Source organism: Dermacentor variabilis, chromosome 5, assembly GCF_050947875.1.
Source record: "Dermacentor variabilis isolate Ectoservices chromosome 5, ASM5094787v1, whole genome shotgun sequence".
NCBI classification, from domain to species: domain Eukaryota; kingdom Metazoa; phylum Arthropoda; class Arachnida; order Ixodida; family Ixodidae; genus Dermacentor; species Dermacentor variabilis.
The window spans coordinates 163,323,314-163,348,487 of NC_134572.1; the positions used below are offsets into that span (position 1 = coordinate 163,323,314).

Here is a 25,174-nt window from a genome sequence, read left to right on the forward strand (position 1 = left end):
TTTCAGAATGTTACGGTTTAACTTACGTGCTCTACCACCAATCTTTATTTTTCTCATCGTTCCTCCTATTAGAGTAGCATGAGGTACTGCATGAAAAGCATCTTCACTTTCTTCATTCTTTCATAAACGGTATTGCACAATGCCCTCTAATAAAGTTTCTGCTGCTTATGTCGCACTCATATCTGCCAGAAGGGACAATTCATGAAGAAAGGGTTTCTTTTGATGAGTGCAGGATGCAGTATGAGCATTCGTGCCTTGAGACATTTATACATCAGTAGAACTAGCTACCTCTTAGATTGCTTACTATCGCTGATCATGCTTATCTGTGGAGTGTGATTGAACAATACATATTGATGCAATACAGTTTTACACATGCAAAGCATCAGGAAAGATGCTTCATTTACAATTGTGCTCTCTGCTTTCGACTGCTGTTAGTACTGCTTGTGAGATTTTGCAAATGCGTGCCTCCTTTATGCAATAGTCTTGCGAAGTTTAAGGCGTCAATGAATGACAATGAACTAAATCTAAACACAAGAGCCTTGTTATTTACCTATGACTCCCATATAAATGTGACTGCCGTGGCTGGCAGTTCCATTCCTCACCCTGTGTTAGCAACAGAATGCTATAGCCACAGTGGCAGGCCAATAAATTTAACGATTTCGTTTTCTACAGATGTGTTTCTTTTCTTCTTGCCTGCATGTAGATAAAAGTTCCAATAAGTGTGTCGTTGCAAAATAGCAGTTTGTGACCCTTTATTGAATGAACTGCATATTGTGTATAGTTGAAATGTAGAAATTTCTTTTAAAATCCCAGGGTGATATGTTCTTGCTAGTAGCGTGGTACTTCAATACTTATAAAGGTAGCAATCACAGAGGATATCGTTATATGGGATTCTACCCTAATAAATGTGATCACAAATTTATTAGAAAGAGTTATTATAAACATTTTGGGCATGGATGTTTTTCCACACTTGATTAGCGGTGGACGTGCAAGAACCGTTTGTACTTAAAATATTCAAAGGTCCACAGGAAGAGATGCAACTGGCTGACTTAACTGCACAGGTTTGATTTACTTTCTTTAACGTGTCGTCTTCCAGGGTGCTGCCTATACAAGACTAGGCTGTTTGTATGCTCTTCGCATTGTTGCTCATTTTACATTGTGCCACTGTGGCAAGCCAATAATTTACTAACTGTAGCGTTAATTAACGTTCAAACTAAATGTTAATCCACGTGTAGGATGGATACAAGGTCCGCAACATATTAAATGTTTATTGGTTTCTGTACAGGAACAAACAATTCTCCAGATGAGAGATGCAACTTAACGCGCATGAAATATTCGAAAACAAATTGACGGTATTGTTTATTCAAGCCAAGGAGTTACCACTATCGTAGAAAATTAATTACAATAGCGTGCACATTTGTCATACCAAATTTAATAAGTAAGTGAGGTGAGATAACCTTTCAAGATGCATCGTGAAATTCACACTTTAAAACCGACAAGGATATTCAACTGAACGGTACCGCATCCAGCACGACGTTGAAACTTCGGGTATTTTACTGTCTTGTCATTTGCACTTGCCGAGGTTGAAATTATTTAAGCTGCCCCTTACGCGCAATTTTTATATGCTACTCAACAAAAGAAAACTGTGGCGACCGCAAAAGCCCATGTCGTCTCGTGGGGATCGAACACCTCGCTGCACGGACAACTCGCAAGGGTGTACGAGGCAAACATGAAAATACACTTCATTTGCTGCGTAGCGCGTCAACGAAAGCATAGAAATGAGAGAATGGAATCTGTGGTACAAGTTTTTTATTCTCCCTTCTCGTATGTACCGAATTCGGCAATCGACTTCTCCGCGCACTGCACTTGTCGAGCGAGACACCATTTCCCAAAGCAAACCGCGAAATAGCTCTCGGCGCAATTTCGACGGAAAATGGCAGCGATCTCTGCGACGGTGCGACCATTTAGCATTAATTATAAGTCACTTATTACCGCACACCAATGCACAGAATCATAGATTTTAGAGACCCCCCGCGTAAGTACGACTTCGGCGAAATTCCTGCAAACCCGGAAGTAGAAAGTGGATGTAATGACGTCAGTAATGACGTCACACCGAAGAAAATGACGAGATATTTAATCGGGTAATTAATGAAAAACTATTGGCAGCTAGTTCGGGTCGTGCGTTGCATTCAACTAAAATTAACCTAATGAACACCAAAGCCGAAGTACGAGTGCCACTAAGAGACACCTAAGCCAAATATTAGGGTCGCCTATCATTTCTTTGTCACCAGCGTTTGGCCCGACCGTCAGAGCAGGGCACGGACTTGCAGCACGAGCGGTGTTCCCCGAGCAAAGCGCTGGAGACCCACTAGAAAGCGCTGGAGAGGATGGTCCACTGTAGCGCTCGTCGTCTTCGCAACTATTAGTCCAGGGAACAAAAAGGGAGCTGTCCGATGACCTCGTAGCGCCTCGCTATGGGTGATTATACGACTTCTTGAGGCGCGCGACGTTGACAATGACAATGTCGCGTCCCCGACAGCGCATGTCCGAAGACGGTTCAACGGGTTCGATCACGTGGTTGACAGGGGATGCGCGTAGGACGATACGGTAGGGTCGTTCATACTTGGGCAGTAGTTTTGAAGTGTGACCAGGTGCAGCGGAACGAACTGAGAGCCACACAAGCGCTCCAGGAAGGAAGGTGGGCGCAGAAGTGGTGTCACCGCGAGTGCTTTTGCGGCGTTCTTGGTCAATCGAGATAAATTTCCGTGTGATATTGCGGCACCCTGCGGCATGTCTTACCTTGCAGAAATGAGCGCACTTTCAGATACATCAGGCCGGTATGATAGAATTGTGTCGATGGTGTGTGACGGGTGCCCACCTTACAGTAAGAAAAAGAGTGAAAAGGCGGTGATGCTCTGCGTATCGGTGGTGTACGTAGGAAGAATGACGTCCCAATTTGTGTGGTCGGAGGCGACGTACATTGTAAGCATGTCGGTGAGCGCGCGGTTTAAGCGATCTGCAAGGCCATTGGTTAGGGGATGGTAGGCCGTAGTTGGTGCCAAGGCCGACCCAAATTGGTCGCGATGCTTCGGGCGAAAAGTGGTTCAGAACCTATTGCCAGCGACATCAACAAGCAGAGTTAGGGGAGTTGCGCTTGAAGCGCGACTAGGGGAGGAGGGAACAGCCATTGGTTAAAACAAAAACACTTTTAGTCAAGGGCGAATGAATTTTTTATATTATTCGAGAATTATTTCCCAGTGAACTTCATTTAAGCGCTATCATTAAAGAAATTATGACAGTGATTTATCATTATCAAAATATACCTTTTTCTCAGCGCCATCTGAAGAAAGGGCGCACGCCATAATTTTGCAGTGCAGCCCTTGTAGTGCACGGAAAGGCGCGATCGTAAAGTTCGTCTGCTGCGACACGCCCCCTCGCATGTTTTGGTGTTTCGCTCCCGCATGCGTTCTGTGAATTATTGTGGTGCGAATTTACTTTTTGCTGAGCGTGGTGTTGTGAGGTGCATTTATCGTGGGTGAAAGTGTTGACTATAGTGTCCGATGGGCACGGCGTCCTACGGGACGATGCGACCAACAGTGGACACCAAATCCTCGCCTCGGTACCCGCGGAAACGATGTGCTGTGCAAGGGTGCAATACCAATACCCGTACGGCTGGCGTTACACTGCACCGGTTTCCTCTCTTTTCTCCAACGTGAAACAACAATATTACTATAAATGCCTTCCTGTAGGTTTGTGTGGCGTGTTTCCGTAGCGCTTGGAAAAAAAATCTTTCTGATGCTTCTGTTATTTTACAATTAGCTCTTCGTTTTGACCTCAGTTTTGGCTCGGAGCTTTTGGTGTGAACTCGTCTGAGCTTCACAGCCTATTCGAATAGCGCACATATTGTGCTTCAGTCAATTAAATTCGCATCGCTTTCGTTGTCTGCATAAAAACAAGGCTCGTGATCGTTATTCTTGTGTTTAGATGCACAACCAATCTCAAACGCAGCACTTCATACTTTGAGTTTCTGTGCTGCAGCCAAGTATTTACTGCCATAAGTTTTTTTATTTGCTGTCATCGCCCTGCTTGGCTTTGATGAAACGTTTTCTCTTTTTTTTCCCTTATTTATCTTAACGCTCACCTAAACATTGCTACTATGAATTTGCAGGCGCGAATCCTGAGTGAAATTTTTTAGGAACCCATGCCTACTAGATAAGACGCCGCGACAACTACGGTACAGGGTTTTGTGCTCGCTGCACTTTGATGGATCAGCATTCGTGCGGCCCGGTTTAGTTCGTCAAGACGCAGAGCCTACCATATTTCCTGTTATCAGTAAGCATATTGTTGAGCCATCTATTGCGCGACAATAGGCATGCCTCTAGTTGAAGTCGTTTGTAAAGCATGCAGTGCGCTTATCTTTAATAGAACACGAGGAATACATCGAGAGAATCGATCGAAATAATTGTCTTCGCATTCCTATGTAAAAAAAAACAAGGTATGTTTACTACACCTTTATGACAGGCGACGGATCTAACACCCATGACGACACCTGTGGTAACGTTGGCCTGAACCATGTCCAGCCTTCCAAGACTGAAGGTGAGTTTCATTTTAGGTTGTCACGTATAGCTACGTAGGGCATAAAATAAATCGTCCACATTACGTTTGCAAAGTCGAGTTTGTCAGGCCGCGTGAGCTCGTCCATATGGGATGGTGTCTCGCCAAGGGGCGGCCAAATGTTTGATAGCACTGCCGTGAAGAAATTATCCAGTGTAGAAGGTAACCTTGCCTCTTTATATTAAGGCCACATATAAGGAGCGAAGACACCACTGTTCCCCGAAAATAATTTCCCGAAAAAAAAAAAGCTGCAGGGTGGAGCGCACTAAGGGACCACTGTGATCACACGTACTCCAGTCCTTCACTTCGATGCGCAGCAGCACCGCAGGAAGTCGCTGGTAACTTCTGGCGCAATGTGATCTTTGAGCCATTCTAGTCATTTTTTGCCTTTTTTGTTATTGCTAGAGGTTGCACAAGCTAAAATGCACCATATTCTCTCCATCCTCCGCAGAACACCCCATTAAAATTCAGCTGAAGGACTCCGTTCCTGCAGAAGACGCCAGCGGTGACGCGGCTCCCCAGGTTCCGCTGGTTGGACAGACATCCAGGGAAAGCTCTGTCCCGGGCACAGCTGCTGAGACTGTTCGCAACTGTGAGCACATTACATCATATAAAATCATCTTGACCGTCAACGTGTCATTTTAATTTTACAGAAGGGTAAGACACAAACAAAAGACACAAGCTATATGGAACTTTTCTCACGGGTGCAGAAATACATTTTGAGGAATCGTGACAGCACCCTTTTAGGAATACAAGACGTCTGTTGATGTGTTCGCCTGCTATCGGCTACTTGTGTTGAGCTAAATTAATTATGATAATGGAAAAGTATTACCAAAACGCAAAAGAAAAAAATCTAAAGGTATGTACATAGAGGCGATAATGATAAGAAAACAATGGAAAGTCTTTCAGGAGAGCAGTCGTTCTTCCACACATTTATATAAGGCTCAACATGTAAAAACAAAAGATCTATTTCTGCTATTTCTGTCTCGCTTTTTGTGTGCGCGCCACAAAGGGGGGGGGGGGGGGAGGATTAAGATAGGCTTATGTTCCAGTGCATTGTTAAATGTTAGTCTATTTTCAAACAATTATTTTACTTAGTGTCACTGCGCTGAGCGCAAATTCATACAACATGAAATGTGCAGAAAGCAACTCTGCCGGTGCGCCATGAATAATTTGCCAAGCGGACGCCTCGTTTCTCAAATATGCAGAAACATTCGCATAATTTTATTTAACGATGTAAATGTCGTCCGGTGCTATAGTAATAAGAATTCCTTAAAGTTACATAAATAGCTTTGTAAAACGTTTAACACAATTTAGTCATGCGTGCGTATTGGCGTGAAGAGTGACCTATTGGGTTTGCGAGTTGTTCTGACGCAGTTACTATATGTATTTTTCATGTCAGTCACCTTATCTGTTTTCTCTGCATTGACATCCGCATATACGAAAAGGTTAAGTATAACAGCAGATGTCCTAGGGTTCATTTTTTCTACAGAGGTGTAAGACAACGCGCACTGTAATTGCCGCCGGCTGTTCCTTTTTCCACAGGGCACTTGTTCGTAGTAGCATATCACAAACAGCATGTGCTTTGCATTTTGCATCTTTTACTTAGGAAAGATTGCAGTATTTGCCTTCAAAGCTCGGAACCCTGTCATCAAAATTGGCAAATATCACATGCTCATCTTAAAGGCTTCTAACGTACATTTAACATCAACGAAGCACACTTCTTAAAAAACTCGCGTCTTTCCACCCCGACAGTACCCTGTACCAGTAACCAGTGCAGTCATCCCGACACTCGGAGGAAAACCAAGAAGCTCAAGGCAAAACTGCGAAAACAGCAGGATTTGAACCGGAGGCTACAAAGAAGACTGCAGAGGCAGGGTCAAGCCCTAACGATTGAGGAAGTCGTCCGGAGCATCCGCTCACACGTGTCTCCAGATGTTGCTGCACTTGTGGAGGCTCGGCAGAGGATGAACAATATGAGCCGGTTTTGTCGCCGATGGTCAAGCCAAAACAAATCCTTTGCCTTAGGGCTCTACTTCCATAGTCCGAAGGGTTATAGGTACTGCAGGCGACTTCTTAGGCTGCCATCAGTGCGATCCTTGCAGTTATGGCTTCAGCGTGTGCCACTAAGGGCTGGGTTTTTCCCGGAAATTTTTGACCTTTTAAAGAGATGAGCGACTAGCTTTTCCATGAGTGACAGAGCCTGTTGCATTGTTTTCGATGAAATGCACATTAAAAAGGAACTTTCCTACAACCCATCGCATGACAGGTTTGAAGGTCTTGAGGAATATAATGGTGTTCAAGGCAATAACCTCTGCAACAAGGCTCTTGTCTTTATGTCAAAAGGAATCCGAACGCCCTGGAAACAACCACTTGGTTATTTTTTTGCCCATCCAGGAACACCTGCAAGTATTTTGAAGGACCTTCTTTTGCAATGCTGCAAGTCCCTTGTGGACTCTGGCTTGCAGCCAGTAGCGGTAGTCTGTGACCAGGGAAGCCAGAACGTGTCCCTGTTTGCAAACCTAGTCACCACCGAGGAGCCGTATAGAGACATGGATGGAAGGCGGCTCTTTTTCCTTTTTGATGCTCCGCACTTACTTAAATGCCTCCGAAACATGCTATTTAAGTATGATTTCAGAATAGGTGATCACCTTGTTAAGAGCTGTCACATTAGGCAGGCTTATGAAAAGGACCGCACGCACGAGATACGTTTGATTCCGAGGTTGAACGACAGACATTTTAACCTAACCTTCGCATCAAAAATGTCTGTAAAATTAGCCGCACAAGTTTTCAGGAACCATTGTGCTGCTGCAATGTACACCCTGGTCACTTTTCAGGAGCTTCCCGCAGAGGCAATTCATACTGCATGATTTGTAGAAAGGATAGATCGCTTGTTTGACTGCTTTAACAGTTCACGCAGGGTTGCAAAGACACATTATGCATCTTCGATTTGCAAAGGCTCTGTTCACAGAGAGTTTCTGGAGGAATGTATTGCAGTCTTTGAAAGCCTGCAAGTAGTTGGCTGTCCAAGGCAGCCGCCTTGCATACGCGGGTTCTGTTTAAGCGTGCAGTCTCTTTTAATGCTCTTTGATTATCTCACAATTAATTATGGATTCTCTTATCTTCTGGCCAGACGATTAAATCAGGACGCGCTTGAAAACAGCTTTTCCATTATCAGGTCCAAATCAGCCGCGAACATTAACACTACAGCTCGTCAGTTTCAGGCCGCTTTCAGACATCTTTTGATAAATAACCTGTTCAAGCTGTCTGACAACTCTAACTGTGCCGAGGACATGACAACGGTCTTGGCAACTCTTCCTGCTGGCGTTTCGGCACCGTCTCCCGCTCTTGGTATCGGAAGCACGGTCCCGCTTAGTATTACATATGATCCTTCCTCAGATGAACTTTCGGACCTAGAGCAAAATAACCTAGTTTATTTTGCTGGTTGGTTAGCGGCGAAATTTTTGAAGTTCCATGCCTGCGTCGGACCATCACAGAAATGTCTTCTGAAAGTAGAAAATGCGTCCTTTACTAAGGGCAACCATGTTCTGCTTTATTTGAGCGCAAAATGTACTGCGGAATCTGACTTTGGAAGCCTCTCAGTTCCTTCCCCTCCATTCGTATCATTTGTTGAAAGCTGCGAAATTGTTTTTCAGGAAGGCATCGGTATCCTTTTCTCCATGGAGAGAGCAGAACATACGTTGTGCACACGTCTTCATGAGAACGTAGAAAAGACACTCACCGTTTGTGAAGAGGATGTGTATAACGACTTGTTCTCTCTCTTTACCCGAGTCAGGTTGCATTGGTTTGCACGAAAAAGAAATGTTGAATTTCAATGTGCACAAGTGAAGTGTCAAGCTAAGCAACAAGTCCAAAGGCTAAGCAGAGGAAATTTTCCAGGGTATATGCCAGGCGGTGAGTGTGTCTGTGAGTCTCCTCACAAAGAAGGCAAACACATGTGAAAAAAAGAAAGCAAGTTGGTAAATAATTTGAAGGAGTAACATAGGAGTAACGTGATAGCTGGTATATAAGTAGTAAATTGTGCACAAGTAGTAAATTGTGCACTCTTTCTATGCTTTTTCGCGTACTATCGGATGGAAGAAATATTCGGAGATATGGGCGAGCAATCTGGTTCCGAAAAAGAAAACGTCCTTTAATGTCGACTTCCATGTCCTCTGGCTTGTGGAGGTGGCGCTCCGTGGCAGCGAAATATAGGGACACAGGTTGTTCTTTCTCTCTTATCCTGCCTTTCGCTTCTTAGCGCTGGCTTCGTGGCCTCACGCAATCGTAGCTCTCCTGGTGCATCATTATTTTTTGCTGTAGCATTTATGCGCAGTAAGGCTTGCCCTATTTCGTGCGGTGTTGTAATAGCAAACACGTAGACATTTGCATATGTACACGGAGCGATATCCTCTTCTGAAAAGAAGCAAAATTTTACCAATGTGTACTTGGGGGTTCCCCATTGGTAAAAAAGAGAGGTGGGGCAATTTCTTCCTCTTCGTTTCTCTCCTGCCTTGCCATTTTGCCACTGCATTTATTTAAGTGACAAATTTCCTTTCGTTTACAGATGAGTGGTAGGGCGCGATGTGATGCTCTCATAGTGCTAGTGGCGTGTGCACCATTAACATCGGCGGGTTGACTGAGGAGTAAAATCTACGGCTGCTGCTCTGCGAAACGAGATTTTCAATTAACTCGAGTCAGTGTACATTTAATGTTTTTATAAACTTCATGTAAAGCATTTTTCGACTGTCATGATGGAAGCTGGCGGATATAAAAACGACTAATGGAGAGAGAGAGGCAAGGGGAAAGGCAGGGAGGTTGACTAATGGAGTGAATCTTGCTGCAGAATATAGTCCTTTTTTCTCGTATGCGCTCCTTATTTTGCATTGCCATCACGACACGTTTCATTTGCTGATTGATTGATTGGTTGGTGACTGTGTTTCGGCAATTCTGTCGCCGTCTTTTTATAAGGCATGTAAGTGTGAGTAAGGAGACAAAAACAGCATAACTTGCTAAAAGCAACAACCCAGAGCTGCTTATTTCGTCAGGGCTCTTGTTCTTCCGCTTGCTGTTATTGGAGTGCACCAGCCTTCTTTTCATTTCCCATTGCAAAATCTTTAGTTGCGCTTTACATTGCGCTTGTGCACAACACCAGATAGGCAAATGTGGGATGGCGCGTTCGCGTGCTTTTTTTTCTGCAATCCTGAAACAAAGGTGGAATACTGAGTAATACATTTAAGATGTTGGAAACACATTGCTTTGTTTTGAAAACCTGTAAAATTAACCGTATTAACAGCACAAAATGGCCACCCTGACAGTAAATTGACATCTTTCGAGCCTACCTGCCGATCAAATATTGTCAGGGTATATACTAGTTTTAGATACATAAGCGGACGGTCGATCTTTATTTTTGAGACGTGGACACTGGCGTCTATATATATATATATATATATATATATATATATATATATATATATATATATATATATATATATATATATATATATATATATATTATGGTTGCTGAGGTGATTTTCGGGATATTTTCTATTGTTTTAAAGCAGTTGCTACTGAGACGTTGATTGTGCGTCGTGCTATATTTTATGGGCAAGGCCAATTTATCGGCGCATAGTGCATGTTGTGTAGACGCACTTTGTATATTTATTGTCCAGTCGGTGCTGATCGTGAACTTGTGTTGTGAATTTGAGTCAATAAAATTTAAACGTTGTCCTAATTTTGGGCATGAACAGGCGTTATTTTTGCTTGTTAGAACACAAGCGCACAAGCCACACAAGCAATGTACACTTTAAGATACCTGCGTACTGCGAAATAAATAAACAGCGCTGTAAATATGAGTGGTACGCTGCTGCTACCTTTATTGCAGCTGAGGAAGCTGCCGGGAAGGCGATAAGACCTCCTAGTAAAACCCAGACAATTTCAACGGCAGCGTGCTTAAGCACCACTGTGTAGTCAGTAGTGTATACCAGCTTAGAGATAGAAAGCTGACATTAACTGCAAGCGAACACCCCAAGGACTCGCGTCGGTTGCAATCGACGCGAGTCCTTGGCTATGCAGGCCTACGAAAACAATCTTAAGGTCAAATTTCGCGCCAGTGCCAACAAGATGACGTCACTTTCTTACCGGATATTGCGTCACATCCGTTGTATTTTTTGTCCTCCCGCCGGAAGTGTTCCCACCACATACAGATGGCGCTAAGCCCCATGAGCTGCTGATGAACCCCCACGTTTTGAACGTATGGGCTTCTATGGAAGCTTCGCTACCAGGTAGATTTACCTTGGTTGTGCGATGAACAACGTGGCAATCTCTAAGCCTGGATTTAACTACTTCGGACAAGAATACAAGTCCGCGACCACTGAGCAGTTCCTGATTTGGCCCATGACGAAGGAGGTACCGGGATAAGTACTCGGCATCTCCACCCCTTGTAAAGGTGCTTATTAGCCACCAAATGAGGCATACCAACTCCCTAGCTTTTTGGCCCGCAGCGTTCCCAGAAAAACAACGGGGTCAGTTGCCCCCCCCCCATTTCATCCTTCTCATTAGCTCTAGCATAACCGCTGTTCAAAACTGTAGAAAGGCTGAAGACACCATTGGAAGCTGTCCAGGTCGCCTGCTATGCGCGAGGCTCAGAGCGGTATTGATACGGCGGCACTACTCACCATCCTGAATAGCTTACTTGGGAGCGCTAGTTTTCGGACGCCAAGGGACGAGCAGACGCGTCGAGCGGATCACACGCGACTCGGCGCCTCTCGGTACGCGCTGAAAATTTTCCCCTTATTTATTTTTACACACGTGTTAAGGGCTGTTCAAATGCCGCGAAAATATAACGTATACCTAGGTGCGCTCAAGACCACGTGCATGCGTGAAATTTGGGAAACAGCAGGTTAGGGCCACGGTTGACACTATATTGTGCAACCTATGACGATCAGGAAAACCCGCAAAGGGTGGACAAATCAGCGGATCTGTTAGGCATGTACGACGTTCTGGGCCATAGTTTTCGGCGACAAGGTAGCCTAGCCGCCTGCGGGATTATCTTGCTGAGCCATGTCGAATGCTCGGCTGCGGTATTCGGAAGTTCAAATCTGCCACCCCCCCCCCGTTTTTTTTATTTTTTGTGACGATCCTGTATCTGAATTTGACATTCTCCAGTGCACTACATGTGCAGGCTTGGCAATGACACCTGACACTGGCGAAAGATGCCGAGAGTGAGAAGAACTATACTAATCCAGGTACAACCAAATTAAGAATGCCCATTAGGCCTGAACAAAGACGCTCCATCACCAGAACAGGAATTGGCCTCCCTGGTGCAGTATTCGGCCACAACTTCCCTGATGATATCTACAATTACCCAATGGCCCTCAGTCCCCAGCAGCTGCGGAGCACCTGACCAAGGCGGCGGTCAGACCTGTAACACAGCCGAGGGTGCTAAGAATGTCTTGGTCCGGACAGGCCGCCAATGGAAACTGACGTGGAAACTGAAATCCATTCCACGTAGCGCTTCAAAAATGCATTTGGTATGTTGTCAGGACCACAGGATTTTTTGGGGGTCCATTTCAAATAAGAGGGAAAAAATTCCCGATTCGGTTAAGATTAAGTCGTCCAGTTTTGCTGAGTAGCTAGGAAGAGATTGAAGGTTGGGTTGTTTACCGTTTTATTGTGTAAATACTGAAATAAAGTACCCATTGAACTCTGTAGCCTTTGCCATAGCTTCAGTTGGTGATGGATTACTGGTCTGACGTGACTTCGAATTAAGATATCGCCAATACTTAGACGGAGATGTTTTGATAAAATTACTTAAGGCGACATTCATGCATTCATCTTTTGCCCTTTTTACGGCAGACTTTAGTGCCAAGGAGTTGTCGCGTATTCTAGTAGTGAAGCCTGGTAGCGGTAGTTCATTTCTCAGTTTCCTTAATCTGGCAATTTTTCGCTTTAGTTGTATTATGTTTCTTGTTATCCAAGGGTTTGTCTTACGTACTGGTTTGATCTTTGTGGGAATATATTTTGATAAGCAGTGCTGAATGATTCTTTCAAATGTTGACCATAATCCATCGACTGAAACTGTACGATCATTCGAGAACGATCTAAAGGTGGGGTAAAAGTGATCTAGATAATCAAGAACGCTGACGTCGGCATTCGCCCAGTCGAAAATTCGTGTACTCCCTTTTTGGGTAGGCGGAGGTGCGCCTAATGGTAAGGAACATTTAGTAGCGTTGTGGTCCAATATGCCGTCGACAACTTCCCATGAAACACTGTCTTCTGCGATAGGATCACTCAGAAACGTCAAATCGAGTACATTCCTGCTTTTTGCAGTAACACATGTTGGCTCTCGTATGATCTGTCTAAGGCCAAGATTAAAACATAGATCAAGCAGTACCTCTGCGTGAGTTGTATCAGCAATGTCATGAAGGGAGTCCCATGCAATACCAGCAAGGTTGAAATCACCCGTAAGGATTAGCTTTGTAGTATGTGTAAAAAGATTTTTCATATAATTTGCTACCACGTGTAGCATATCATGGTAAGTATTGGGGGGCCGGTACATGGTGCCTAAAAAGAAAGGGAGGATTTATCTGTCATGAAGTTGCACCAAAGTGCTTCAGCATCAACCATTTCCGGCATAGGTGTGACGTAAATATTTTCCCTTATCAAAATTTCTACGCCACCACCGCGAGAGGACCTATCTTTGCGCATGACAGTATAACCCGGAGGGAAGATATTGCTGCTTGAAACATCAGGAGAAAGCCATGTTTCGGTTATTGTTAAAATATCTGGTCTATGTTCTATAATAAATGCCTCAAGTTCTGTGCTTTTGTTCACAACACCTCTGGCATTTATGTTCACTATCACTAGGCTGGAGGGCGTTTCATGTTTAGTCAGTTTTCTTTTTCTTTCGGACGGCAGGTTTCTTTCCCACGGGCACTCAGCCTCCTTTGTGTTCGTCCAAGACGTAAACTTGGTCATTGATTTTAATCTTTTAGTACACAAGTGTAACTTTTTCGCCCCTATCTCGGTTGCTCTTGCTGCTGTTCCAAACTTCTTTTCGGATGTTACGCACATGGATAGAAAAATCTTCACCCACAGATATGTTGGAATTCTTTAGCTTGCAGCAGTTCTTCATTATGTTTGCCTTGTCCTCGAAACATTGCAACTTGAGGATAACAGGTCGCGTTTTATTTTCTGTTTTAGTATCTAGGCGGTGCATTGTCTCGATTCCCGAGATCGTGACAGCGATGGTACCCTTGATGATCTTATCAGAAATTGTTCTTTTAACGTCGTCAGGTTTCTCATTTTCTACTTCCGGAATGCCATAAAAGATTAGGTTTGATCTTCTGCTTCTATTTTCGAGATCATCAACCTGGAGTACAAGACTACAAATGGTATTTTCAAGTGTCTCTATATTATCCTCAACGCCTGCTATTCTGCCCTCGAGGTTTGCCAAAGTATCTAACTTCAGATGGATGGCTCCCAGAGATTAAGTTAAAGCTCTGTTGTCATTCTTCAAATTAGTCATATCAGCGGCCACCCTGCGAATTTCGGTCAAGACTTCCTGATTGGTAGGGCCGGGGTTACTTTCTACATCCCCAGCAAGCATCAGTAAGTACCTCAAGGACGCTATACAATTACACACAGTTTCATACACTTTGCCTGGGCACGGCAGCACCACAAGAAAGATGTCGTTACTTTTGTGACATTCGCCAAAATGTTTTCTCACCTGGATCAGGAAAACGAAAGGGTTACTCGACATGTTCACTGCGGTGCCGCCATGCCCAATGCCGTTGTCAAGTGCGTCCCGCCGTTTATAGGTGTATGGTGTCGATAGCGTTGGGGTAGCCGATACGCTTCTGAAGGGGGCGTATGTCAGTCGGTCTAAAGCCCCTCCATACACGTTTTCGCCGACTAGGTTAAGTACCGCCAACCTACCCTCCTCCTCCACGCTCCTTCCTCGCTCACCCCCTCAGCTTCTGGTGTCAAGCGGAACTTGCGTAGTCCCAGCTTGCGTAGTCCCAGCGTGCAACAATCGAAAATTCAGGAACCGGAAATTCTGGAAGCGGAACGACCGGGAACGGAAACCCCGGAAGCGGAAACTGTGGAAGCGGAACTGGTATGAGCGACGAATTAGGGAATAGTGGCGCACAACAAAGGTTGGCGCTACTTAGCAAAAGCGGCGTTGACGCGTGGATGAAGGAGCTTTAAGTCGGTCGAGCTGTCCAGCTGTCCAGGAAAGGCGTCGCAACCCAGCTCGGCCAGTAGTGCTTTGCAGCACTCGGAATTCGGCGGAGCAGTCAGTGCTGATACGGTGCGGTTGGATGTGCGGATGCCCCTCCCAAAACAAACGCAGGAAAACAGGCGACCGAGCGCCTGGATCAGGAAGACGAAAGGGTTACTCGACATGTTTACTGCGGTGCCGCCGTTCCCTATATATATATATTATATTGCATTAAGAGAAAGAGCCTGAATAGGCATCTGTCAGTTTATCTTCAGATTACGTCTGTCAGCCATATAAGTGATTATCGATCTCGCACGATGAACCATGGTGCATAAGAAATCCCAAAGTGATGCAGTGACAAAGGGATTTAATGTCTGTAAAAAATTTCTTACCCCAACAGTAGACACAGTACAGCGCATATAAATCTGGACATTTCCTTCAATTTTAATATTCAATTGAACAAGTCATACTGCCTGGCGCATAGGTCTACGAGCAGAAATTTTATCCCCAGTTAAGGCAATTGTATTGTCGAGGTCGACGCACCAAAGTACAATCCAGTCAACAAAAAAGAATTGGAATATTCATATGAGAGAAAAAGAAAACGTCAGCAAAGGTTTGCGACCTTGCAGAAGTACGAACCAATTTCCAACAAAGCTGCTTCTTTCGAGCAGTTCAAATAATAGTTTCAGCTTCCTATAATTACACTTTAAAATGTTGACGGTATATGTTATTTCCGTTTCAAACCTTACCTGCCTGTAAGGCTTTCGAGCACACTCTAAGTGCCCCTTCTGCCACACAACGATAATCGTCATCTGCCTTGATGCGTTTCCTTTCTTTAACGCTGCGAGCCCGGTACTTTCCAGTAACGAACGGCACGCGCGTTATCAGCATGATAGCATAATCATCATCTGCCTTGATGCGTTTCCTCTCTTTAACGCTGCGAACCTGGTACTTTCCAGTAACGAACGGCACGCGCGTTATCAGCATGACAGCATTTCCTGTCGGCAATGCTGTCATGCTGATAACGCGCGTGCCGTTCGTTACTGGAAAGTACCTAGCTCGCAGGAAACACATCAAGGTAGATGACGATTATCGTTGTCTGGCAGAAGGGGCACTTAGAGTGCACTTATTGTTAGTTAAGTTTAAAATCCAGTAATACATCGACGTCATGTTACTTCGCCAGAACATTAAACATCGCAGCACCCCTTCCTCCTACGTTTGCTAGCTTTTATCTCTGTTTCGTTCCCAATTCTCCCAAAGCCGCGAGATCAATTCCGCTTTGCTCATAAAACACATTGACAAAGTTCCGTAATTACTGCGATTGCGTAATTTACTACAAATGTCGTAATGCCGCAACATGCATGTCCTACCGCACCCGTCACCCAGGTCAAGTTGCCCGACCGCCATCCCACTCTGCTATGTTTTCTGCTTCGTTATATTTTCGAGCAGCTACACACTGGAACTGCCTACCTTGTGACATTGTCTCCATCGCTACACCATCTCTCTTCCAAGAACTCGTAACTCATCATCCTCAATGTTAAAGGGACACTAAAGCGAAACAATAAATCAGTTTAGACTAATGAAGCATTGTTTGAGAACCCTGCAGGCAGTAATTTCAAAAAGATAATTTGATTATTAGATGAGGAAATGAAGGTCCAAGTATCAGTATTTGAATTTCGCACCGAAACCCCGACGCCGCTACGTCAGTGTGACGTCAGGGATACCAAAGTATGTTTTCGCATTTGGGCCGCGTTGGCTGAGTAAGGGGTCCCGAAACTTGCCGTGTTTAATAATTGGTTCTTTTAGAAAACAATATAGTCAACCTGTACCGCTTAGAAGATGCCATCAAAATTCAACACGTCACAGCCCCCAGGTGCGGAAACTCAAGTATGCGTCGCCACCCGTATTTCGTTCTTGCGCATTTTCTGGCTTACCAAACCTCTTAGTTTTGTAAGAGTGGTGTTTTTGGTGCTGTAGAACGGTAACTCTCTGATGCAGAAGAAATCATTTTTCCCTTTAGTGTCCCTTTAAATAATCTTCGCTGTTGGTTTTTCTTATTCGAAATATAATCCAACCCCTTACGTAAAACCCACTGAAATGAGGAAATAAACTCAGCTGAACTGAACTGAACTGAAAAAGGCGCATTCAACCCACCTATTTGGAAGTTGCCTACACATTACCCATACTGTTCACCTAATTTTCCCAAAATATGGACAAGCTGCCTTGTTTAGTTCACCAAAGACACCAGAGAAACAAACTGCGGGCCTCGTATATGACGAACAAAAATAGGGAACAAAACAAGGGTACAGTAATTATTTACAACGTTACATTGGAAACAAGTATGTGATAGTATCGCAAAGAATTACATTAAACCTTGTCCCTATTTACACCGAACATGAAGTTTGCATTTCGTGCCCTTGTTTTAAAAGTTCAATCAGGTTACCACGCACTACTATCTCTCAAGACGGGTGTTCCCCGTCCCGCGCCCCGCCTTATGCAGGGTGTGGGCGCTGACCCTTCGACTTTTACAAGCCCGTGCGTATTCTAACCTTGCCGTTCTTCACGCAATATGCCCTGAAAGGTATCCCAGTGCGGGCTTCCCTGCGTGTGGACTAAGAGCAACATTGGACCATGTGTTGTGGGAGTATGAAGACATCGGTGCCTCCTTCAGCGAGGACAGGTGGACTGCGCTCTTGGACAGCCCCGAACTCGACGACTAAACCCTGGCCGTCCAGAGGGCCCGCGATGGGGCCGTCAAGCTCGGCTTGGCGGTCCCTACATGAGTCTAGCAAGGGTGGCTAGTCCCAACTAGTCTCACTCACTCACTCACTCACTCACTCACTCACTCACTCACTCACTCACTCACTCACTCACTCACTCACTCACTCACTCACTCACTCACTCACTCACTCAAAGCTTGAATAACGGCAGTATGACACCTTTGAACGCTTGAATAAGTAACATTCTACAGTGGCTGAAACGAACCCACACATTTGTCGCTCGTCACATCAGGACACGTTTCCTAGTTAACGAAATATAAGCATTGTGCAGGGCATAGTTTAGCGAGAAAACCAGGAAAAGCAGCTAAATGCTTTGTGTAACACATAAAAGTTGTGAACAGCAGGTGTTTATTTCATTTCCAAAGCACATAAGTAACCTACAATGTTCAAACTTTCGATATATTCCACCTCAAAAGTAGCCCACCTTGTTCAGAAAATTAAATCTCTGCTCTTATTTTTGCTTCTGCCAAGGGACAAGTACTAATGTAACTCTTATGCTGAAACAGCCTAAAGGTAATATGGACAAGCAACGTCAGAAGTCACACATGCCGATAGAAAAAAATTAAGGTAATGTTGCACTGGCATTTTAGGGGATCGGCACATTCAAAAATGTTCTTTTTTCTTAACACACGCAGAAAACAAGAACACCACACAAATAAAGCAGCAAGACCGCATAAAACAGCCACTGCCAAAATGATTGGTAACCAATTCTCCCAACTGTCGACATTCCTGGAGGTCGTTTCGACTTACATATTTAGGATATTTTTAAAGCGCCAACAAGAGACAAGTCACAAAAAGAAGGTCATATATGACCTTCCTTTTGTGACTTGTCCTATGTATACAGAGGACAGACGTTCTATAACCCTATTTTTGTGACGCCTCCCTTGCTTGCGCTTTAAAAATATTTGTCAAGTATGCACCAACTAGGCCCACGTAAAGTGCTTCTAAGCCATATTTAGGACAAGGGGTGACTGGTGATAGCACAATGAAATTCCACGAAGTCTCGATCCGCCTAATCGCATTTGAAAACACAAACTGCACTCGGGCTGAACTTACGTTATCACTGCCGTGCTTTGACCCTGACCAACACCATTCTCCTAAAGTTGTAGCCCCCTCTGAAATTCGCATCACGCCTTCCTCCGCTGCTCCGGTCCCTGTGTCGTGTAACTCTGCCGCGAACTCATCTGTTTTTCAGAAAAGTATGAAATATGGCAATGGAACTGCCGCGAGTTCCGGCGTAAAATAGGACAACTGTCACAGGTAGTGATGACACAACAAAGGTCACCAGCTTTGCATTACAAGAAGCCGGAACAAACTCAAAATTACAAGGATGCGAAACCATCTGTGCCGAACATGAAAACTGAGAGGTCGCAACATTGGTGGACAAGGAAGTTACAGCAATATGTCACAAACCTGTAGAAGGAACGGACACTTCGCTAATAATAACATAACTCCCATATAAAGGCACCAGATGAAAGAGTGCCTTCATAGTCATTATCTACAGCCCCCGAATCATAAAAGAGCAACCTTCGACAACTCTGACAAAACAAAATGTTCGACATACAAAATTGCCAGAACCAAGCAGCTGCTCGAAATCGTAGATGCGTTTGGATCATGTCGTACACGCTTGTAGCTTTGTCGTTCAGCTACGTTTAAATTCCCAGCCATTTTTCCTGCTCGAGACCACACTAAATGTGTATATGACAAATTTTACTATGTCTAGGCTTATCCTTCGTGCCTCTTAACTCCTCCTCCTGTAATTGAGCTACCTATTGGTGTTTCGCTGCAATGAATAATTACTCTATTTTCCAGATTGGCTGGCGCCTGCTTGAAAAGCTGCTGCCCGTGCCGCGAATCGACGTCCAGCCTGTGATGCTACAATATCGCTCAACTATACCCTGTCACGCGCGAAAGCGCGCATTCGCGGTCAGCTAGGTGCACTTCTCGGCTGATGTCAACGACTGAAAAATTGATTGGGTTAGCTAGCGTCCAAATTTCCCTGTCTACTGAAAGCACTGCCCCTTCAATTCCCTACCCCTGCCGTTGAACCTCTGGCCCCGTCCACACTGCGATTTGCACTTCTTTTGAAACATTCCGCAGATCGGAACCCCTTTGGCTATTAGAGCGCAGCTCTCAGGCGCCAGTTCCTGTGTTTAACGTCGGCGTCCCTCGTTGACGCCCCTCGGCATAACCTAGCTAATAAGACTTTTAGTGTGTCCGCTAATCCGGCAATCGGGGGCGGATTGCCGGATGGTCGGGGGCGTAATCGTGAGCGGCTGCAGCGGTGCAGCCGCCTGGTGGTCTAGACTTCTACCAGACCAACACAGAACTAACATTGCAGTAACCCACTATATCTTGCTTTGCTACTGGTGCAAATTTTCGGCAGCAGCGTAATTGTGAACAAGATTACGCCGCTGTCGAAAATTCACACCAGCAGCTAAGAAGAATATAATAATTGTCTCTGTCTTTGTGGGGTTTAGCTTTGCACCACTAGTTGGCGCCACCAATCTGGCCGCTCTCGTTTACGCCCCCGCTCAACCAGCAAACCACCCGCGCTTGCCGGAATACCGGACGCACTAAAATTCTCTAATGAGCACAGCGAAGGATGAAAGCGCAAACGCGGAGCGCAGCGGGGGACAAAACACGGGAGTAGCGAAGCGAGCACTAGGAGGCAAGCGGAGGAGATGGGTGCAGCGGAACCATGAGGCGGAAACTTGAGGAGGAAGAAATAGTGAAAGCGTGAGAAGAAAAGCGTAGTGCCACTCTAACCGGACATTGCGGCGATGACCGCACACAGATGGCATGCGGTGAGCGCATTTACCGATAGCATATATGGACACAAAGCGCTGCATTAACGGAGGTCTGTCTGCGACAGCTGCTGTGAATGACGCTCAGGTGCCACCCGCAGGCTGCCTCTGGTGATCCCCCGATTTGTGAGACAGTCGCGCCACACTGTGCTTTCTTTGCATTGTTCCGTACGAGACAGATTGTCGACGCCAGCCAATATATCGCGAAATGGAAGCACGTATACAGTTGCGCTCAAATTTAGCATTAGGGAGTATCGTAATCGTCGTTGAATTTTCTTGCTTCGCGATCCCTGTCCCCAGTCCTTGCAGTACGTCAGTGACTCTGCCCATTATCGCCACTAGGTGCCGCTACTTCATTACGTCCCACTGCGTATTTGGGAAAAATTAGAATTTGAAGGGGAAAATTAGACCACACGGATTTGGGAATGACACACGAAAGATAACAGAGAAGGTAAAATGTGTTACATAAACATGCCAAGGTGGTCGCAAGCAGCAAAAGAATGGCTGCGAATTCAAATGCAGTTGAATGCTGGAGTGATTAGAATGTACGCCTTGAGCGAAACGCATCTACGAGATTTGGAGCAGCCACCTGTTACTGACAGTGTTGTGTGGGAACGGTGCAACAGAATGACTGGCTTGGAAAGCGTATTTAGCGCCAGCGAACGCATCTTTTTAGCAGCTCCTCTACGAGAGAAACCGGCACTGACTCCGCAAACCCTGCTGTTGATAACGTTCCCGACTGATCCATAAGACTCGTATAGGTCTTATGGTGGCATGATTTTTTTTACGCATTTCCAAAGCACAAGTTGGCAATGCTCGTCTTGACGAGCTTCGAGTGGGGGGACCGATACGCAATAGGGGCTTATTAGCGCTAGGTTTATACTCCGAACACGTGTGCCGTTCCAGGAACTCGAGTTGAATATCTAAGAAACGCAGTGCGTTGTCAGTCGGCTCTTCATGCGTGAGAGTAAGTGGGCTAAGGCCTGCAGGAAAAACTTCGTAAAGCTTGCCTACTATATAGAACGTGCCTCTCGTTCAAAAAAGACTAGATCGTCATCAACAGACCTGACAACTTTAACTATCCTGTGCTCCGACAAGGTACGTGAGAGGTTTTTGTTATGGTGGGCCAGAAAAATGGTGCTTAATATAGGCGCCAAACATGAACCGATGTAGACCGCCTGCTTTTGAATGAATATTTCGTCATTCCATGCTGCATACGTCGAGTGAAGTTAGCAACTAAGCGTATCTAAAAAGCCCTGAAGGGGATAAATCGGGCGAATTTTGCAATGCAACCACGCCATATTCGTCTACGCACTCTTCTACGCATGCTATTAGTTTCTTTTGAGGCAAGGAGTAGTACAAGTCTTTTATGTCAAAGGGGCAAGCTGATAAGCTTTTGTCAGAATTTTGTTTCAGGAAATGCGCTATTTCTGCGGAGCTTTTAACCAAAAATTGGTCGTCAATGTGAAGAATTTTAAGTTTTTCTTGCAAGGAAAGGACTAAATTTTTTTTCCCATTACCGGTTCATGTTGTTGAAATTAGCGCATTGTGGTGTCGTATCCTTTCTGTCCTTGTTCGTTGGCGCTAAATATGCTTTCCAAGTTAGTTTACCGACACGCCCATCAAATGGCAATGCTGAGAGTGACTGGGTAGCTTACCTCTGGACAGGTAGTGATAGCAGAGATAAAAATAAGGAATTGATTGATTGCGCCATAAGCGATATTAATAAGTTCAAGGAATAGGGCCAGAATATGTTAGTGAGAAATATGAATGCGCACATGGATGATTTAAACAGATATGCTGACTACAACAGTTCTCTAGTGCAGGATCTGTGCGAGCAACAGAACCTTAAAGTAGTTAATAGGGGGAAACTTGTCATGGACAGATAACGTGGAAGTACGGAAATAGGCAGTCATGTATCGATTACGCCTTAGTCTCAGAAACAGTCTACAGAAGACTAGACGAAGTGATTAGAGATGAACACGGAAAAAATAACCTTGGTAACGATCACAAATGTTCAACCTTAAAATTTTGGAAAGATGCTAACGCAAAACGCCAACCAATAGCATCAAAATTTCTAAAAGTGAATGAAAAGCAATAAGCAGAGACAGAAAAAACATGGAAAAGAAAATGAAGACGTTTCCTACAACAGTCCGGGAATATAAGGAACCGATATATGTTATGCAGAAGGAGATAAGACAGACATGGAAAAAAAATATGTGGTGTTGGAAAGAGGAAACTACGTAAGTAGTTGAACAAGGAAATAAAGCGAGATATAAAAGAGCGTAAGCAGGCGTCTATAGGTTTCATCGACTACCCAAGAAGGTTGGAAAACTTTAATAGGTGCTCTATAGACGAAACTAATACGCAGAAAGAAAGTGTGGCGAGTGTGCTCGATCAAGAGAAAATTAAATACACAAGCGAACGTTGAATGGATAACATTCGCATTAGAGACAAAGCTGCACCAAAAAGATTCTGAAACCATATACGAGCACTCGGAGCTACCCGCCGTGTTTGCTCAGTGGCTGTGGTATTGGGCTGCTGAGCAGGAGGTCGCGGGATCGAATCCATGCTACGGCGGCCGCCTTTCGATGGGGGCGAAATGCGAAAGCACCCGTGTACTTAGATTTAGGTGCACGCTAAAGAACCCCAGGTGGTCAAAATTTCCGGAGTCTTCCAATACGGCGTGCCTCATTATCAGAAAGTGGTCTGGGCACGTAAAACCCCACAATTTAATTTTTTTAAGCACTCGGAGCTCCGATTAAAAATTTTCAGACGCCTATAAGGGATGAACACGGTAACATCTTCGAAGGGGGGACGATTCACTACCGTACATCAGAGACACTGTTAGGGCTAACTTTGGCATAAAAGAAAGCATTGTTCAGACTCTTGCATCAACATATCTTGCATCATCGGAGAAGCTATGGAGATAAAAATTTACCAGAGAAAACTTTTACTGAAAAAAAAAGCAGGATAGAATGTCCCTGAGGATAGCACCGCAGGGGCCGATGAAATCCCGATACAGCTAATCAGAATTCTCGGTCCAAAAAGTAAGGCATTGCTGACTAATGCCATTGAACAAGTGCTTAAAATGAAGCAGATTTCAGTTAGATTGCATGAAAGCAAGGTGAAGCTCATCTACAAAGACAAAGGTGATAGGGATAACACGAGCTCGTACAGGCCTGTTACAACAACGTCGGTGCTACATAGAATGACAATGCAAGCCATAAATTTAGAATTGTCGAAATGAACGGAAAAAAATGATGTACTGGAGGAAGTGCAGAATCGGCTCAGACCAGCTGGACGCTTACAAGGTAATATTTTTGTTCTCACTCAGTGGATAGCAAATTTGAGTAGCTCAGAATAGACATTTATGGAGAGCATTTCTAGATATTAACGGCGCCTACGAAAACGTAGACAGGGAGTTGTTATGGGATATCCTCAAGCACGAAGGCATAGATGACAATTTCATGGTGCTGCTGAGTGAAACATATAGCGAAAACCGCGTAAAAAATTGCATGGGAAGGGTGAAATTGTAATGAAGCGGTGGAAATTTCCCAAGGACTGAAGCAAGGATGCCCTCTGTTTCCATTTCTGTTCACGCTTTATGTTAAGAGCATCGAAAGACAACTGGGAAACAGTCCATCAGAATTTCACTTATCAAACACGCATAATCGATAAATCGTGCAGCAGAAGGTCCCTGCACTGATTTATGCTGACGACACAATGCTACTAGTGGACAATGCAAGAGATTCAGACAATTGTCAATATGTGTGGCAATTCAGCGATGAATATAAGCCTTAAATTCGGCACAGAGAAATCGGGAATTATTATCTATATTGAAGAGAGAAGTAACACCACGCAGTGGATTCAACAGTAAGTGATACCCGTAGTCGAGCAATATAAATACTTCAGCTTATACTAAGGGAAGGAAAGACTTCATCGAGCACCTACCAAAGTAATCTGAAAATAACAGGGAAGCAGAATGCAGCAATAATGAAAGATAGGACATTTAGGGCCACGATAATTATGAGGTAGTGCATTGAATCTGGAAATGAGTCATGGTACCAGCGCTGTCGTTCGCAAATGCCATTCTGTGCCTAAAGTCGGATATCTTGTCGGGGGTGGAAGTTAACAGAAGATCAGTGGGCCGGTTGACTTTGGGAGCCGACGGCAAAACCACGAGTGGGGCCGTGCAAGGGGACATGGGTTGGGCCTCGTTAGAAATCAGAGAAGCGCAGAGCAGCATTACTTTTGAAGAAAGACTCAGCAACGTGGATGTAAATAATGGGGCGGCTAAAGTGCGCTTGTATCTGTATCTAAAAGCGTGGGCACCGAATGGAAGATGTCAAGAGAGTCGGCAGCCAAGTACAGGGTAATTGAAAATGTAGATAGACAACCAGGAGCAATCAGAAAGAACGCGAGATATGCAGACACAGAGAATTGGATGCAAATAATGGAAACGAAAAGCACTATGGAGATTTGCACGAATTAGAAAAAAAGAAATTAGAAGGGAAAATCTATACGATAACATGAAGGCAAGGGCCTTGCTATTTGAGGCTCGAGCTGGTTGCTTAAGGGCAAAAACGTACCGAGCCAATAGTCGCAATCAGATGAGGGATGTGTGGGCAGCATAGAAAAATCTGAGATCACTCAGCACATCCTAATGGCATGCGAAGTGAATCACCCAGCGATATTATGCAGTACGTCACGTACAACTTCCAGGAGCACTTGGATTTAAATTAGAC

The 25,174-nt window shown here is 44.7% G+C and overlaps 1 pseudogene; it reads left to right on the plus strand.

Annotated features, from left to right (window-relative positions):
• The first annotated feature begins 4,514 nt into the window (after positions 1-4,514).
• The window catches only part of LOC142583691 (uncharacterized), a 30,033-nt pseudogene continuing 9,373 nt past the window's right edge, over positions 4,515-25,174 (plus strand).